Source organism: Arachis hypogaea, chromosome 9 (genome assembly GCF_003086295.3).
Source record: "Arachis hypogaea cultivar Tifrunner chromosome 9, arahy.Tifrunner.gnm2.J5K5, whole genome shotgun sequence".
In the NCBI taxonomy this organism is placed as follows: Eukaryota; Viridiplantae; Streptophyta; class Magnoliopsida; order Fabales; family Fabaceae; genus Arachis; species Arachis hypogaea.
Genome location: NC_092044.1, coordinates 46,466,558 through 46,486,331, shown reverse-complemented (window position 1 = coordinate 46,486,331; position 19,774 = coordinate 46,466,558). Strand labels below are relative to the sequence as shown.

The following is a 19,774-nucleotide window of genomic DNA, read 5'->3' as shown; positions in this document are numbered from 1 at the left end:
ACGGAGAAGAATCCGAGAGGTGAAACGAAGAAAGTAAGATGGGAGGATTGCAATATGGTCAATACAAATGACAAGGAGACTGAAGACAAGCCAAGCAAGCTATCAGAACAACTTGAAAATACCTTAGTAGAGAAGGAGAAGAAAGACCAACAAGAACCAGAAATCTCACAACAGGAGCTGCTGAGACTATATGCACCATTTCCTCAACTGCTAAAGGGTGCTGTGGGAAAGAGAATGTACTCAAGGTTCTTAGACTCGTTTGCATCTTTGAATGTGAACATACCATTCATCAAGGTCATTCAGCAAATGCCAGCATTCATCAAGTATATGAAGGAACTACTTCCCAGGAAGAGCTCACTCAAGGGGGGCCAGACTATAGTGATGAACAAGGATTGCAGCACCCTCATTCAAACACAATTGCCTGCGAAAAGAAAAGACCCAGGGAGTTTTCATGTCCCTTGTGCTATAGGGGAAACAAATTTTGATAGAGCACTTTGCAATTTGGGAGCAAGCATCAACTTAATACCCCTATCCCTGGTAAAAAGACTGCAGATCAATGAGATACTACCTACAGATGTAGTCATAAGGCTGGCTGACAAGACTCAACAGCAAGCAGTAGGAGTGGTGGAAAACGTGTTGCTCAAAGTTGGAAAATACTTTCTCCCAACAGACTTTGTCATCCTGGACATGGAAGAGAGTCATCTGCACCCAATCATATTGGGGAGACCATTTCTAGCTACTGCTAGAGCACTCATAGATATGGAGAAAGGGTAGCTAATATTAAGGATCCATGATGAACAACTGAGCTTCAATGTTTTCAAATTCTCACTAGAAAAAGATGAAGAGGACAAAGAACTGAGCAAAGATCATCATGAGATACTAATGGAAGAAGCAAGCATTGGAGCACAACCAGCCCATTCTGAGATTCACTGGGTTGATGGACAAGGCGAGCAGCAAGTGCCATAGGTCAAGGAAAAATTGGAGGAACCTAAGCCACCAGAAGCAAGTGAAGGCAGCAACAAAGGCTCATCAAAAAAGGAAGCCACCAAGAGTAAGAAAACAGCACCAGGGACAAAGAAGAAGGTACCAAGGGGGTGGCGGAACAAGAAGATCCCTACGGAAGATTTCGCTCCAGGGGATAAAGTAGTCTCAGCCTATTTCACAGATATCCCCCCTAATCTCCCTACTGTACCATCTCAGCTACCTAAGGTCTTCACCATCAACAGAGTTCTCTCCTTGGAGCACGTATAGATCATTGATACAACCAACGGATACAAGTCCACTGCCAGAGGAGAAGACTTCAAGCATTACCAACCACCATAATAAGGGGGTAACGTCAGGCTAGTGACGCTAAAGAAGCGCTTCATGGGAGGCAACCCATGTTTTACATGCTTTCAGAAGTAGTGAATAAATCAATATTCATGAATTCCAACCAAAAATCTACAAACACGTGTGAAATTTTTATATGCAGAATATAGTAAAGAACAAGTTTGGTGTTCAAAGCATTATTCTTAAAGCTTTGAACACAACTTTTCATCACAGTGCTCCAAACTAAGTTTGGTGTCACCCTAGGGTGCCACCAATGTGCATATGAAGATACACAGTTAGTTAGTTAGTTGGAATTCAAGAATAAACAAGTATTATTTTTACTTTATTTTATTCTAGCCGTAAAGGGTGAAGCAATTTTGTTTCATTTTAATATCCGTTCTTACTTTTCTTATTTTATCTTTATAGGGAAGGAAAGTGAGCATTGATGAGGATTGATTAGACAATTTAATGGGGGAGGCTCGGCCACTTCACGAAGAGAACCATACACTTGTCCCAACAAGGAAGGCATGGGAAATGTTGCCATGCAACATTGAAAGAAGGAGAATCTTGAAGACCGAACCAACATTCCCCATCAAGTGATGATCCTTGTCTTCCCTTCGTATGCAACCCCACCCGTCCATCAAGGAAACATTCGTGCAATCCACACCCTTCATGCACTCATGATTTTTCCTATATAAGTGAACCTTAGTGCATGCTCACTCCTTACATTCAAATCCCCACTCTTCACACTTCTGTTGGTACACTAAACCCTTCATCACACTCTGTTTTAACCAACCCACTCTTATTCTATCCGAAGCCTCAACCCACCCCAAAACAACAATTCAAGTCATGGCATCATCAAGCTCGAAGAGGCAAAAGAGAAAGGAACCCATGGAAAGTGTCCCTTTTGACGAGAAGAGATTCAAGACGGCCTTCCATGAACGAGAATTCGAGAGGATAAGGGCCAGAAAGATATTGCCAGAGTTAATCTTTCAAATCAATGCCAATGAATCACCACAGATTTTGAGAAAAATCGAACAGAGAGGATGGCAATTGCTCACCAGTCCAGAAGGTAAGATCAATGGCAACCTCATCAAAGAGTTTTATGCAAATGTAGTTAGAGAGGAGAAGATCAAAGCCCCCACCTACAAAAGCTTTGTGAGAGGAAGAGAAGTAGACTTCAGCCCAAATGCCATAATAAGAGCTCTTCAACTGAAATTCCCTTATTTTGACGAGGAGAGTTATCAGTCAAGGATAAGTAGAAGCCCCGATAAGGATGAAATCTCAGAGATAGCATCAGATATCTGTGTCATAGCAGCTGACTGGGAGAGGTACTCTGATGGGAGACCAAAATTCATAAAAAGGGGAGACCTTCACCCTGAGGCCAAGGGGTGGTTCGAGCTTGTAAGAAGGTCTATCCTACCGGCTACTAATAATTCAGAAGTTAACATCAACCGAGCCACTATGGTGCAATGCTTAGTACTAGGTGGGGAAATCAATGTGCATGAGCTTATTACCGAAGGGATTCAAGAGTCAGTTGAGAAAGTTGAGTCAGGTGCCAGGATTTGGTACCCCAGCACAATTCTCCGCTTGTGCAACAAGGCTAAGGTAGTATTTGAGGACAGCAGTCCAGACTGGGTGAACCCAGGGAGGCCGGTCACACGTGAGTGCATGGTCCATACCTCACCTGCTCAACAACTAAGAAGGCCACATATAGGAAGGCACAGAGCCCAGGAAGAAGTTCATCAAGAGGAATATCATCAGGAAGAGTACCAACAAGAAGAGCAACACAACCCAGCCAACCTCAATATGAGTCATATTTTACATGCCATTGAAGATTTGGGGATGAGACATATGGAGGGACAAGAACAAATACTCGCCATGCAGTCCAAATAGATAAAGCAACAAGAAGAGTGGTAGAGACAACACACAGAGCAGCAACAGGAGCAATACTCCTAACTCACTCAAGCCTTACACCGAGTAACAGAGAGGCAAGAGCATCAAGATAAACGTCTTCAAGAGCTCAACCAGCGGCAATTAGCTCAGATGAAATCATTCAATGAGTTTAACGTGCTGAATGAAGGAAGGCAGCTGCATAGAGAGGAGTTCAGTGTAAACACTCAAGCCAGATTGAGTTACATGTCTGATAATATGCACCACCTACATTATGCCATTCCCACCTATGAGAAGGTCCAAAAAGAGTTTGTTGAACGAGAAGAAGGGAAGGTGAAACAGCAGAAGGAAACTCTGAAGAAAAAGATGGAAGATGCTGGGTTCTGGAAGAAACTACTTGGAAAAGGAAAAGGGAGTGGGAGCACAAGCACTCAAGAAAAGCACCAAGAGGACAAGCATGGAGGGGAGCATGAGCAACCACATTAGTAAAAGGTGGTGGAGCTTCTTTCTTGGTTTTTAGTTTATATCATAAATAAGGAGGATCTTGTATGAAATAGAACATGCCTCCATAGTAGCTAAACAACTTTCAATTATGCATTCTAAGTTTTCAAATTAAGAAGTTAGTGCCTGCTAGCCTTTATGTTACTGCATTCGTATCTTTACTTATTGTATGCTTGTCTTTTAAATCAAATTAAAAGAGAATGTTTTATGTTTTAAAAGACCAGAGTAGAGTTCATAATGTGAAAGTGCATTCATGAATCTTTGGGGGTAGTCATAAGTTAGCTAAGTTGGTTCAACCACAAGGTTAGGATGACAACTATCTATCCTGAATGCTTTACTTTTGATATACCCATGAGACTAAGATAACAACAAGATCCTAATAAGAGAAAAGGGAAAGAACAAGGGAAGTGAAAAACAAAAGAAAAAGAGTAAGCAATAAGGCTAGGCACCAAGGGTTTACCCTAAGACATGTGTCTGTGGTGCTCCTATGTGAGGGATCTACTTGGAGGAATAAGCTCTTTGGGGTGCTTCATCACCTGGTAACTTGGGTTAACTAACCCGGGATTATCAGCTGAAAATCCACTATCAAGAGTAACCCTCACCACAGAGCATTTAGTAACCCAAAGAGGTGCTGGACACCAAGGTCTGAAGGAAAGAAAATAAATAAACTATATGCCTGTGGTGTGTATGTATGGGGGAGAGACTTGAGTAAGTAAGTCCTTAGGGGTGCTTCAACACCTAGCACCTTGAACCAATTGGTTCGGGAGTGTTGGCTGAAAGCTTATCCTAAAGAGTTGCCCCCTTACAAAACACTTAGCCTGAAAACACAAATAAGCCCTTGAAATAACAACAAAAGGATCAATAAATAAAGGTCTCATGGGATATAACAAAGTGGGTATTTTAGGAGATGATAAAGGTCTGAAAGCCAGTAGTGGGATGAACCTAAGTTGCTATGCATGAAACCACCATAAAATCAGTAATATGACTTCCACAAGAATGATTCATTTCTCTAGAGATTCCATTCATCATTCTCTTGTTCCAGTACTTGCTTAGGGACAAGCAAGCTTTAAGTTTGGTGTTGTGATGCCAGGGCATTTTGGCCAGTTTCACTGACCTTTTCTTTACTGTTTTTAGGTAATTTCATGCATTTTCTTAGGAAATAAGTTAGTTTTGGGCAGATATTCACTCAGACCTTGATTCAAGCATACATTGTGCATTTTACATTATTTCATGAGGATTTTGCATGATTTTAACGACAAAATTGTATATTGCATTACCCATGACTTGGACTAGAACTTTGATGCACTCTATTGCTTGATTTCAGGAACAAAGGAAGCAAGGAATGGGAGGTAACTTGCAAAGTTAAGGAGAAAAGTGATTGCCAAAAACACTCTCAAAACCCATCAATGCCCACGTTAAAGAGTCACGTTAACTAAGTTAACGTGAACTCTAACGTGGAGAAGAGAAGTTGAGCCAACGTTAGTGACACTTAACATTGTCACTAACGTTGGCAATTGCTCACAAATAGCCACGTTAGAAGCCACGTTAACCTAGTTAACGTGGCCTCTAACGTTAAAGGGGGAAGAGAAGCCAACGTTAGTGACACTCAACATTGTCACTAACGTTGGCCTAAGGTGCAAAAAGCCACGTTAACTCCCACGTTAACCTGGTTAACGTGGGAGCTAACGTAAGAGATGCAGAGTTGTCGACAACGCTAGTGACACTCAATATTGTCACTAACGTTGGAGCAACCACACAACCCCCAAGAGCCACGTTAACCTTCACGTTAACTTGGTTAACGTGGAAGCTAACGATGAGGAATGAAGAATGAGCCAACGTTAGTGACACTCAACATTGTCACTAACGTTGGGATGGCTAAGAATGGCCACGTTAGAAGCCACGTAAACCCAGTTAACGTGAACTCTAACGTCAGACCTAGGGGCACACTTGAACGTTAGTGACAATGTTGAGTGTCACTAACGTTCTCGAAGGTTGGCAAAAGCCACGTTAGAAGCCACGTTAACCTAGTTAACGTGATCTTTAACGTGAAGCAAGAAGGGGCACACTTGAACGTTAGTGACAATGTTGAGTGTCACTAACGTTCTCGAAGGCTAACAAGGCAACGTTAAAAGCCACGTTAACCCAGTTAACGTGGGCTCTAACGTGAGGCAAAGGGGTGCATGGCAACGTTAGTGACAATGTTAAGTGTCACTAACATTCTCGAACTTGTATTTTCACTAAATGTTAAACACCCCTAACGTCTTGATCTAAAGTCTCTGCCCACTTCACACTTTCTCTCTGCAAGTAAGCCAAGCCCAATTGAAGAAAGGAACTGCTTCAAGCTCAAAGATTCAGAGGCCCAAGACTTGAAGAGCTAACTAGAAGCTGAGAAGAGTAGTATATATAGGAGTAGTTTTGAAATAGAGAGGAGCTTTTGGGGGAGGAGCTAGGAAAGAGAACTACTCTTTGTATTTACTTTCTTTGCAATTCTAGCTTTATCATGTATTCTCCATCTTTGATTTTGATTTCTAGAGCTATGAACAACTAAACCCCTTTCATTGGGTTAGGGAGCTCTGTTGTAATTTGATGGATCAATACTAATTTTCTTATTCTTCTTCTATCTTTCCTTTTGATTTTACTTGAAAGCCTTCGATCTTCATCCAATTGGATAGTGATATTGGAAAAGAAGCTATTCAAACATGGATCTCTTCGGATCCTTGAAAGAGGAATGAAGAGATTAGCTAGAAATGCTTTCTCATGCTGGACCAAATTGAGTGTGGATGGGTATGTGGCTATAACCCTCTAAGCATTTGATTTGGGAAGTGCATGTGGTATAATCAGTGACCACACTTCATCTCTTCTCATGAGCAATTGACCAAGGAATTGGCTATTGATCAAGATTTGAGAGATTGAATTGCAAGAAATTGTGATTCAATCACTTAAGATTGCCAAGGAGATCAATGAGTGCATTGATTGAGGAAGAGATGAAAATGAAATTGATCCGAAGAATGCAACATCTCCTAAGCCCAATGAACTCCCCATTTCTGATCTTACCCATTCTCTTTATTTTCTGCAATTTACTTTTATGAGCAATTCCCCCATTCCCATTTACAATTCTGCTATTTACTTTCAGTCATTTACTTTCCTGCCATTTTAATTTCTGCAATTATCAACTCTATTCATGGATTCGCTCAACTAGATCATTCCTCTAATTAAAGTTGCTTGATCAATCAATCCCTGTGGGATTTGACCTCACTCTATTGTGAGTTTTTACTTGATGACAAATTCGGTACACTTGCCTAATGGGAATTTGTTGAGAGACAAGTTTTACCCCGATCAATGATTTTTCAGATTATCAATAACATTTCTCTTTGTTCATCATTCTTTCAAGAGCCAACAATTTTAACATTCATAAACTTCACTATAAAAAATATGCACTGTTCAAGCATTCATTCAGAAAACAAAAAGTATTGCCACTACATCAAAATAATTAAACTAATTTCAAGATAAAATTTGAAATCCAAGTACTTCTTGTTCTTTTGTAATTAAGCACATTTTTCATTTACGAGAGGTGAAGGACTCATGAAATTATTCATAGCTTTAAAGCATAGACACTAGACACTAATGATCATGTAGTGAAGACACAAACATGGATAACACATAAAGCATAAAGTCGAAAAATAGAAAAAAATAAGAACAAGGAAATTAAAGAACGGGTCCACCTTAGTGATGGTGGCTAGTTCTTCCTCTTTGAAGATCCTATGGAGTGCTTGAGCTCCTCAATGTCTCTTCCTTGCCTTTGTTGCTCCACCCTTAGTGCTTTTGGTGCTCTTATCCTTAGTTGCTCCCAATAGTTGTGTGGAGAAAATGTATCCCTTGAGGCATCTCAGGGATTTCATGAGGAATTTTCTTATGCTCTTGTTGAGGTCCATGAGTGGGCTCTCTTATTTGCTCCATCCTTTTCTTAGTGATGGGCTTGTCCTCTTCAATGAGGATGTCTCCTTCTATGTCAATCCTAGCCAAATTGCATAGGTGACAAATGAGATGAGAAAAGGCTAACCTTGCCAAAGTGGAGGATTTATCAGCCACCTTGTAGAGTTCTAGAGGTATGATCTCATGAACTTCCACTTCCTCCCCAATCACGATACTATGGATCATGATGGCCCGATCTACAGTCACTTCAGATCGGTTCCTAGTAGGAATGATGGAGCGTTGGATGAACTCCAACCATCCTCTAGCCACAGGCTTAAGGTCCGGTCTTCTCAATTGAACCGGGTTGCCTCTTGAGTCTCTTTTCCATTGAGCTCATTCCACACATATGTCCATGAGGACTTGGTCCAACCTTTGATCAAAGTTGACCCTTTTACTATAGGGGCGTGCATTTTCTTGCATCATTGGCAAGTGGAACGCCAACCTTACATTTTTCGGACTAAAATCTAAGTATTTCCCCCGAACCATTGTAAGCCAATTCTTTGGATTCAGGTTCATACTTTGATCATGGTTCCTAGTGATCCATGCATTGGCATAGAACTCTTGAACCATTAAGATCCTGACTTGTTGAATGGGGTTGGTGAGAACTTCCTAACCTCTTCTTCGGATTTTATGTCGGATCTCCGGATACACATTTTTCTTGAGCATGAAAGGGATCTCAGGGATCACCTTCTTCTTGGCCATAACTTGATAGAAGTGGTCTTGATGGACCTTTGAGATGAATCTATCCATCTCTCATGACTCGGAGGTGGAAGCTTTTGCCTTCCCTTTCCTCTTTCTAGAGGTTTCTCCAGCCTTAGGTGCCATAAATGGTTATGGAAAAACAAAAAGCAATGCTTTTACCACACCAAACTTAAAAGGTTTGCTCGTTCTCGAGCAAAAGAAGAAAGAACGAAGGGGGAGAAGAAGAAAAATAGAGGAGATTGAGGGGGATAGAGGTTCGGCCAAGGGGGTAGGAGAGTGTTTGTGATGTGTGAAAATAAAGGAGTGAAGATGGGTATTTATAGAGAAAGATAGGGAGAGTAGCCGAATGGAAATGGGTGGGTTTGGGAGGGAAAGTGTTTGAATTTGAAAGTGATGTAGGTGGGATTTTTGGGGAAGAGATATAGAGGTGATTGGTGAAAAGAATATAGGGAAGAGAGTAGGATTTGATAGGTGGGTGGTGTTTTGGGTACAGTGTTATAGAGATGTGTGAGGGGGAGAGAGAGAGAGGTGGGGTAGGTGGGGATCATGTGGAGTCCACAGATCCTGAGGGGTCAAGGATTTATCATCCCTGCTCCTTTTAGTCGTGCAAAGTCCCTTATTTTGCAATCCTGGCGTTTAACGCCAAACTGCTACTTGTTTCTGGCATTAAACGCCATATTTTATACCTTTCCTGGCGTTTAATGCCAAGCTGTTGCCTATTTCTGGTATTAAACATCAGCTTTATGCCCTTTTCTGGCGTTAAACACCAATCTGGTGCCCATTTCTGGCGTTAAATGCCCAGAATGGTGCCAGACTGGGTGTTTAACGTCCATTCTACTACTCTTACTGGCGTTTAAACGCCAGTAAGTTCCTCCTCCAGGGTGTGCTATTTTTAATGCTGTTTTTGAATTTGCTTTGATTTTTGCAGTTGTTTTTGTGACTCCACATGATCATCAACCTAAAGAAAACATAAAATAACATAGATAAATAAAAATTGGGTTGCCTCCCAACAAGCGCTTCTTTAATGTCAATAGCTTGACAGTGGGCTCTCATGGAGCCTCACAGATGTTTAGAGCATGATTGGGGCTTCTTAACACCAAACTTAGAGTTTGGTTGTGGCCTCCCAAACTAAACTTAGAGTTTGGTTGTGGCCTCCTAACACCAAACTTTTAGAGTTTGAATGTGGGGGCTGTGTTTGACTCTGTATTGAGAGAAGCTTTTCATGCTTCCTCTCTATGGTTGCAGAGGGAGATCCTTGAGTCTTAAACACAAGGTAGTCCTCATTCAATTAAAGGACAAACTCTCCTCTGTCAACATCAATTGCAGCTTTTGCTGTGGCTAGGAAGGGTCTGCCAAGGATGATGGATTCATCCTTCTCCTTTCCAGTGTCTAGGATTATGAAATCAGCAGGGATGTAAAGGCCTTCAACCTTTACTAGCACGTCCTCTACTAGTCCATAAGACTGTTTCATTGATTTGTCTGCTATCTTTAGTGAGATTCTTGTAGTTTGAACCTCAAGGATTCCCAGTTTCTTCATTACAGAGAGTAGCATGAGGTTTATGCCTGACCCCAGGTCACACAAAGCCTTCTCAAAGGTCATGGTGCCTATGGTACAAGGTATTAAGAACCTTCCGGGATCCTCTTTCTTTTGAGGTAATGTTTCCTGAACCCAAGTATTTAGTTCATTAATGAGCAATTGAGGTTCATCTTCCCAAGTCTCATTATCAAATAGTTTTGCATTCAGCTTCATGATTGCTCCTAAATACTGGGTAACTTGCTCTTCAGTAATATCTTCATCCTCTTCAGAGGAGGAATACTCATAAGAGCTCGTTCAATGGAATCTCTATGGTCTTTAGATGAGCCTCAGATTCCTTAGGTTCCTCGATTGGGAACTCCTTTTTGTCCTGAGAACGTCCCATGAGGTCTTCCTCACTGGGATTCACGTCCTCCTCCTCCTCTCTAGGTTTGGTCACACCAACTAATGTTATGGTCTTGCACTCTCTTTTTGGATTCTCTTGGGAGAGTACTAGGAGGAGTTTCAGTGACTCTTTTACTCAGCTGGCCTACTTTTGCCTCCAAATTTCTTATGGAGGACCTTATTTCATTCATGAAACTTAGAGTGGCCTTAGATAGATCAGAGACTATGTTTGCTAAGCTAGAGGAGCTCTGCTCAGAATTCTCTGTCTGTTGCTGAGATGATTATGGAAAAGGCTTGCCATTGCTAAACCTGTTTCTTCCACCATTATTATTGTTAAAGCCTTGTTGAGGCTTTTGTTGATCCTTCCGTGAGAAATTTGGACGATTTCTCCATGAGGAATTATAGGTGTTTCCATAGGCTTCACCCATGTAATTCACCTCTGCCATTGCAGGGTTCTCAGGATCATAGGCTTCTTCTTCAGAAGATGCCTCTTTAATACTGTTGGATGTATTTTACAATCCATTCAGACTCTGAGAAATCATATTGACTTGTTGATCAACATTTTGTTCTGAGCCAATATGGCATTCAGAGCATCAATTTCAAGAACTCCCTTCCTCTGAGGCGTCCCATTACTCACAGGATTCCTTTCAGAAGTGTACATAAACTGGTTATTTACAACCATTTCAATGAGTTCCTGAGCTTTTGCAGGCATTTTCTTTAAGTGAATAGATCCACTTGCAGAATGGTCCAATGACATCTTAGACAATTCAGACAGACCATCATAGAATATATCCAGGATGGTCCATTCTGAGAGCATGTCAGAAGGACACTTTTTGGTCAATTGCTTGTATCTTTCCCAAGCTTCATAGAGGGATTCACCTTCTTTCTGCCTGAAGGTTTGAATATACACTCTAAGCTTGCTCAGCTTTTGAGGAGGAAAGAATTTGGCGAAGAAAGTCGTGACCAGCTTATCCCAAGAGTTCAGGCTATCTTTAGGTTGAGAGTCCAACCATATTCTATCTCTGTCTCTTACAGCAAAAGGGAAAAGCATAAGCTTATAGATCTCAGGATCAACTCCATTGGTCTTAATAGTATCACAGATCTGCAAGAATCCAGTTAAGAACTAAAAAAAAATCTTCTGATGGAAGTCCATAAAACTTGCAATTTTGTTGCATCAGAGAAACTAATTAAGGCTTTAGCTAAAAATTGTTTGTTCCAATAGCAGGGATTGAGATGCTTCTTCCATGGAAGTTGGAAGTTGGTGCAATAAAGTCACCAAGCATCTTCCTTGCACCTCCACCATTGTTATTGGGTTCGGCCATCTCTACTTCTTTTTCAAAAATTTCAGTAAAGTCCTCTTCAGAGTGTTGTATTTTAGCTTCTCTTAGCTTCCTCTTCAGAGTCCTTTCAGGTTTCGGATCAGCTTCAACAAGAATGTTCTTATCCTTGCTCCTGCTTATGTGAAAAAAAAGATAACAGAAAAGGAAGAGGAATCCTCTATGTCACAGTATAGAGATTCCTTTATGTCAGTAGAAGAAGAAAAGAATAGAAGAATGATGTAAAGAGAAGAGATGAAGGAGAGGAGTTTTCGAAAATAATTAAGAAGAAAAGGAAAATATTTTTGTTTTTATTTTAAAATATAGTTAGAATTCAAAAATTATGAGAAGAAATAGAATAAAATTAAAATTTAAAACAATTAGTTAATTAAAAAGAATTGTGAAAAAGGGTGAGAAATTTTCAAAAATTAGAGAGAGAAAAGTAGTTAGGTGGTTTTGAAAAAGATAAGAAATAGTAAAACAAACAAAAAAAATCAAGTAGTTAGTTAAAAAAGATTTGAAAATCAATTTTGAAAAGATAAGAAGTTAGAAAAGATTTTGAAATTGATTTTGAGAAAAAAGATATGATTGAAAAAGATTTGATTAAAAAGATATGATTGAAATTTATTTTGAGAAAGATTTGATTTTTAAAATTAAAATTGATTACTTGACTAATAAGAAACTAAAAGATATGATTCTAGAATTTAAAGATTGAATCTTTCTTAACAAGAAAGTAACAAACTTCAAATTTTTTAATCAATCACATTAGTTGTTAGTATAGTTTTCAAAAATTATGAAATAAAATTAAGAAAAAGATTTTGAAAATAAGGGAAAGATATATATATCTATATATATATATATATATATATATATATATATATATATATATAAACCACAAAATGACTCAACACATAAAAATATTGGATTAAAACAAATGATGCATGCAAGAACACTATGGATGTCAAGATGAACACCAAGAACACTTTGAAGATCAAGATGAACATCAAGACTTATTTTTGAAAATTTTCAAGAAAAGAGAAACATGCAAGATACCAAACTTAGCAATTTTTTAATGTTTAGCTCTACGAATTCAAGAATGCATATGAAAAACAAGAAAAGACTCACAACATGAAAATGCAAAGATCAAACAAAGAAAATCATCAAGAACAACTTGAAGATCATGAAGAACACATGCATGAATTTTCGAAAAATGCAATGATTATTAAAAGCATGCAATTGACACCAAACTTACAAATTAACTCTAGACTCAAATAAGAAACACAAATTATTTTTTATTTTATGATTTTATAATTTTTATTTTTTGTATTTTTTTTCGAAAATTATTTTGAAAAAGAAAATAAGTAACTCAAAAATTTTTAATAAAAGTTCCAGGAATCAAGCAATGTTAGTCTAAAGATTCAGTCTAAAAAGATTAGACATAGCTAGCCAAGCTTCAGTAGGACATTACATACAACAGCCAAATTGATGGGAATCAACTAGCATCTTATGATCATAAAAGCATCATCTGAAACTTTAGAATTCATTCTTAAAAATTCTGAAGAACAAAATAAAAAGAAAAAATACCTAATCTAAGCAATAAGATGAACCATCAGTTGTCCAAACTCGAACAATCCCCAACAATGGTGCCAAAAACTTGGTGCACGAAATTGTGATCCCCATGGTGCCAACAACTTGGTATGCGCAATTGTAACCTCAACTATTTTTCACAACTTCGCACAGCTAACCAGCAAGTGCACTGGGTCGTCCAAGTAATAAACCTTACGTGAGTAAGGGTCGATCCCACGGAGATTGTCGGCTTGAAGCAAGCTATGGTCATCTTGTAAATCTCAGTCAGGCGGATTCAAATGGTTATGGAGTTTTGATAATTAAAAGATAAATAAACATAAAATAAAGATTGAGATACTTATGTAATTCATTGGTGGGAATTTCAGATAAGCGTATGGAGATGCGTTATTCCTTTTGAATCTCTGCTTTCCTACTACCTTCATCCAATCCTTCATACTCCTTTCTATTGCAAGCTGTATGTTGGGGGATCACCGTTGTCAATGGCTACTGTCCGTCCTCTCAGGGAAAATGGTCAAAATGTGTTGTCACCGCACGGCTAATCATTTGTCGGTTCTCACTCATGTTAGAATAGGATACATTGATCCTTTTGCATCTGTCACTACACCCAACACTTGCGAGTTTGAAGCTCATCACAGTCATCCCATCCCAGATCCTACTCAGAATATCACAGACAAGGTTTAGACTTTCTGGATCTCAAGAATGCTGCCAATTGATTCTAGCTTATACCACGAAGACTCTGATCGTGAACCAGAAGGCTAAGAGATATGCATTCAAGCTCGTTTGCATGTAGAACGGGAGTATTTGTCAGGCACGCGTTCATAGGTTGAGAATGGTGATGAGCGTCACATAATCATCACATTCAGCATGTTTTTTTGTGCGAATTGATATCTTAGAACAGGAATAAGCATGAATTGAATAGAAACAGTAGTGCTTTGCATTAATACTCGAGGAACAGCAGAGCTCCACACCTTAATCTATGGTGTGTAGAAACTCCACCGTTGAAAATACATAAGTGATGATGGTCAAGGCATGGCCGAATGGCCAGCCTCCAAGTCTAAGGACTAAACGTCCATAGATCCCAGCATTGAAATACAATAGTAAAAAGTCCTATTTATACTAGACTAGTTACTAGGGTTTACAGAAATAAGTAAATGATGCAGAAATCCACTTCCGGACCCACTTGGTGTGTGCTTGGGCTGAGCATTGAAGCTTTCATGTGTAGAGATTTTTCTTGGAGTTAAACGCCAGTTTGTAGCCTGTTTTGGGCATTTAACTCTAGCTTGTAACTTGTTTTTGGCGTTTAATGCCAGAATAGGGTAGGAAGTTGGCATTTAAATGCCAGTTTGCATTGTCAAAACCTAAGCAAAGTATGGACTATTAACTATTGCTGGAAAGCCCTGGATGTCTACTTTCCAACGCAATTGAGAGCGTGCCATTTGGGTTTCTGTAGCTCCAAAACTTCCATTTCGAGTGTAGAGAGGTCAGAATCCAACAACATCAACAGTCCTTTTTCAGCCTTTGAATCAGATTTCTGCTCAGGTCCCTCAATTTCAGCCAGAAAATACCTGAAATCACAGAAAAACACACAAACTCATAGTAAAGTCCAGAAATTTGAATTTTGCTTAAAAACTAATAAAAATATACTAAAAACTAACTAAATCATACTAAAAACTATGTAAAAACAATGCCAAAAAGCATATAAATTATCTGCTTATCATGCGCCTTACTTGAAGAATTGGGTGCCTAACTTGAAGAATGGAGTGCTAAGTTGTGTGTTGTTGTTATGCTTGGCGCCTAACTTGAGAAATATCAAGTTTGGCGCAGCCTTGGCAGCGTTGATGGGGAAGAAGTATAGATTATTATATATCAATGGAAAGCTATAGAAGTTAGCTTTCGAACGCCACTGAAATCATATCCATTGGACCTCTGTAGCTTGCGATATTCAGGTTTGAGTGAAGAGAGGTCAGGGTTGATAGCATCATTCGTCTTCTTTTCTTTCTCTGCGGAAACTCCATTGAATCCAGTCGAATGCTACCTAAAATAAACAGAATTGCACACGACTGACAGTAGCATCCATAGTGGCTAAAAGATAATTAATTCCTGATTAAACTCAACAAATTGAATGCAAATTCACTAGAAAAATATAGGAAAGATGCTCGCGCATCACCAGTCACAATCTAAATTCATATTTTCTTTCTTATAAAAAACTTAAAAGTTTTCTAAACTTTATGAATGACCAACCTGTTCCTAGCATAGGTTCATTAAGTCTATGTTGAACTAACTTGATTTTTCATACTTCACTAAACCTTAAACATAAATCAGTCTTGGCCTTCGGCCCAAGCATAATAAATCACGGCCTTTGGCCCAATCATAATCAATCAACACTCAATCCACCACAATCTAACCAACCAGTCACAATCACAAGTAATGAAATTCAAACACAATCAAGAGAAATTACAGCAAGTATAGCAATTAACATTTAAACATAAACATTCACATTGGAAAACTAAATACAATATGCACACTCAAATAACGTCACAAAGTTGCACATGGTGCATGTCTGTCTTACTGGCCATGAGCTCAGATTTAAGCTAAACTGCTAGAACCTGACATATCTGGTAGCTAACCCGGACGTTGTCTCTTTGTTGTGCATCCCCAAGAGGCATAACCTAGACTTATCACATGCCGATCTAAAAGGGAGAGTGCCATGTCACCTTCTCCATAGAGGTATCAATATCTGGGATGCATTCCCAGCCACCCTTACAACCAAAGAGAACCTTCATTTCCGTCATACATCCCCAAGAGGCATAACCCGAACTTATCATAAGCCAGTCTAAGTGGGGGAGTACCCAAACCCCCAGTCACCTTCTTCGTGGAGGTAGCGCTATTCGGGATGTGTGTCCGACCACCTTTACCATTAGAGAAAACAAATCTCAACTGGGATACAGTGCCCTTGCACACTCTCAAGATATCCTGTCTGGCACACTTTTCGTTCACAATCAACCTCGATTCAAAATTAGTCTTGGCCCATTTATTTTCAATAATATACATTTAATTCTCAACACGCCAAGAATCACCTTTTTCTAAAATCATTTTCCTTTAAAACTAATACCACTTTCTATAAAATTTTCCAAAACCTCCAAAGAAACTTCACTTAGAACCAGTTCATCTTTTATAAAAACAAGTTCTCACTCAACCAAAAATTTCCAAACTAACTTAAAAACATTTCAAGTTTAAACCTCTTTCAAAACACAAAAAAATCATTTATTCTTAAATCAATCACTTAATTAATTTAAATTAGGATTTATTAATTAAACCCCATAACAAGGTCTCTAGACTTTAAGGGAGGACAACTAATCTCATTTTTAACCAAACTTACAAAATTTTTACAAAATAATTTCCAGCATCACTTTTAAGTTAAGACATTTTCAAAAAGTCTCGAAATCCATTTCATTTTCACCGAATTAACCAACTTCAACTTTTTTTTTTCGAGCTCAAATTTTTTTCTCAAAGACTCGTAAATTATTTATTCTTTAATACACACTTACATTACTTAATTTTTTATTAAAATCCTCAAATCACAACTTTTCAATTTAAATCAATTCAATAGAACTCATTTTCGCTCAATTAAATACCCAAATCATAATTCTTTTTATAATCAACCAAACCAAAGTAAGTTAAATCTTCAATCCGCTTCTATTACATTAGTTTTTTTTCTGAAACTCCTCAAAAATATAACCTTTAAACCAAAATTAATAAAAAAATTCATTTCTTTAATTCAAGACATTTTTCCAAAAGACACTTAAAGATCATTTCATTTTACCAATCAATCCTAATGATTTAAATTCACTTAAATACTTATAAAAGTTTTAGCAATACCTCTCCTAAAACTAGGACTTTATCACCCTTCAAGGGTTTCCTATAAACATCTCTTAAACCCTTCTCAACCATTTCCAATATCAAACCATTTTCAAATATCAAATCACTTCTAATCTCAAACTATTTTCAATATCAAATTATTTTCAAATATCAAATCACTTCTAATCTCAAACTATTTTCAATATCAAATTATTTTCAAATATCAAATCACTTCCAATATCAAATCACTTCCAATCTCAAATTATTTCCAATATCAAACCAATTTTGATATCAAATTATTTTTAATAAATCAAGAAAACCACTTCGATAAAATCAACCAACAAACCAGAACACCCAACCTTCTCAAACAATCAATAAATCAATCAGGCAAATAATTACATTCATCCAAAGAAACTCAGTTTAATCCATAAGACTTACATAATTACAAAAATACATTTTTCACATCAATATCTATTTATAACAATTCCATAGTATAAAATAAGTTTTAAGAAAATCCCTATCTCGAATGGTCGATACCCACAAAACCAAACACATTTCAAAACCCTTTTCTCTCGGCCCAAAATGAATGGCATCAAATTCGACTATTTCCCACAGCAGCAACAACCACAAAAGCACCATACAATAACAGTAACTCAATTATGAGATATTAATGTCGCATAAAACTCAATAATATATAACAGAATAACAACTACAGAGGTTCAAAACAATGAACAACTTATCGTAATTACGAATAAGCGAGAGAACGGAACAACGGCAGCTTCAGTGATGACTTTCGGCAAGTAGAATATCTACAGAGAGTCTCGGCAATGACGCAGCAGCTTGGTGTCGCATGCATCAACCATTAAACTCATCATGCAAGAATCGAAACTCAACCTTATGTCACCAACACCTCAAAATATCTAACAAAATATAACAGAATAATGATTTTCAAGGGTTCTAGAACGAAGACGCTTACCATAACTAAGGAAGAACGACTGAACCGAACAGTAGTAGCTTCAGTGTTGGTTCAGATGGCCACAGCCACAGTGGCATAGCATCTAGCAACGGGGGCAATGACGGCAAAGCAAGAACGGCAATGACATTCTTCCTCTCCCTTTAGCTCGCGCATTTCTCTCTCTTTTTCTTTTCTTTCAGCAACGGCGATGGATCTGGTGTCTTCATAGTGGTTCGGTAGTGATGACGACATGGGCTTCCTTCCCTCCATCGCTTTCTATTCCTCCATCGACGTCATGCACGGTGACGGCTTCGACAACGGCGGCAACTAGGCATGACTATGGAGTCTCCTTCGACGGCGATGCTTCCTATGGCGAGCACAAGCTTTCTCTCACTCTCTCTCACCATGTGCCATGTCGTCCTCTTTTTTTCCTCTTTGCAGTAGCATCAACAGCGGCTTTGCGGCAGCGGAACTTCGACGACGAGGTGTGGTGATTGCAGCTTCTTCCCCCATTTCACTTTTCTTTCTTAACAAACACTCTCAATTCTCTCTTTTCCTTTCTTCTTTGCAAGTATGGGGGTGAGGGGGTGAAGTGAGTGATGGCCTGTATTCATGAGGGGGAGTGTGTGTTGTGTTGTGTTTTAAGGTAGGGTTTCTAAACTAGGGTTGGGGTTTATGTATAATATTGGGGATTTTGGGGATATGAAGTGTAGTAATTTTAATAAAAATAAAAGGATAGAGTATGATGCAGATTTTTTAATACAACAAACTAACCAGCAAGTGCACCAAGTTGTACCAACTAATAACTCAAGTGAGTGAGTGTCGATCCCACGAGGATTAATAGATTAAGCAACAATATTTGAGTTAAGCTAGTTAAACAAGCTAAAATGAGTGGTTTCAAGTTCAAAGAGCATAAACAGTAATTCAGAATGTGCAAAAAAGCAAACAGTGAATGGTTGGTGAAAATAATATGAGAAAATAGTTAAAACTTTGGAGATGTTTAAATTTCCAGATTAACAATTCTTATCAACTACTTTAATCATGCAAGAATTTAATTCATAGCCAATCTTAAGTGATTGAACCCTAATTCCTTAGTAGTTTAAAATCCTCTAACTCAACCCTTGGTTACTTAAAAAGTTGTAACCATGCACCATGCGTGCCGTAAGTGGGCTCCGGTGGGGGAACCTGTAGGAAGGGGGGATGACCCGCCGAATTCACATCAGAAATCGCCAAAACACAAATGAAATCTTGAATTGTGTACAAAAAGAAAACGAACCACTTCTATTCTCGGAGCCCCCGGCTCAAACAAAAAGGGCTCCTAAATGAAAGCCTTTTTCTTATATATGAAACCACCAGTGGACAGCGAACAAAGATGCCATACTAAGAAATTAAATTTAGAAGATTAAGTCCAATTCTAGTTTATAAGTCAAACAAACCCTAAGTACCCAAAATTAGGAAATTATATGTCAAGTATCACGTTAAATCCAGATAATTAGAGAATTGTGAGGAATTGATTTCAAGCTATAATTCTAGTGATATAAATTTTCCAAGATTCAACAAGAATTCAAATAGACAAGGAGTAATATTCCAATATACTCTAATTCCTAGGATAAAGAACAAAATCAATCCTTGAATTTAAACCAGTGCATTGATTAAGAGTAGAATTGACAATGATATTAATCTATTAAAATAAACAGAGCTCCTAACCTTGAAAATGGAGGTTTAGTTGCTCATGACCCAAAGAAAAACCTAGAGTTGTAAAAA

The 19,774-nt window shown here is 38.4% G+C and overlaps 1 non-coding gene across 1 annotated transcript; it reads left to right on the top strand.

Annotated features, from left to right (window-relative positions):
- The first annotated feature begins 11,109 nt into the window (after nucleotides 1-11,109).
- Nucleotides 11,110-11,213, top strand: LOC112714196 (small nucleolar RNA R71). Its single transcript, XR_003159152.1, has one exon. It is a non-coding gene; the product is annotated as a small nucleolar RNA R71 (small nucleolar RNA).
- The last annotated feature ends 8,561 nt before the right edge of the window (nucleotides 11,214-19,774 follow it).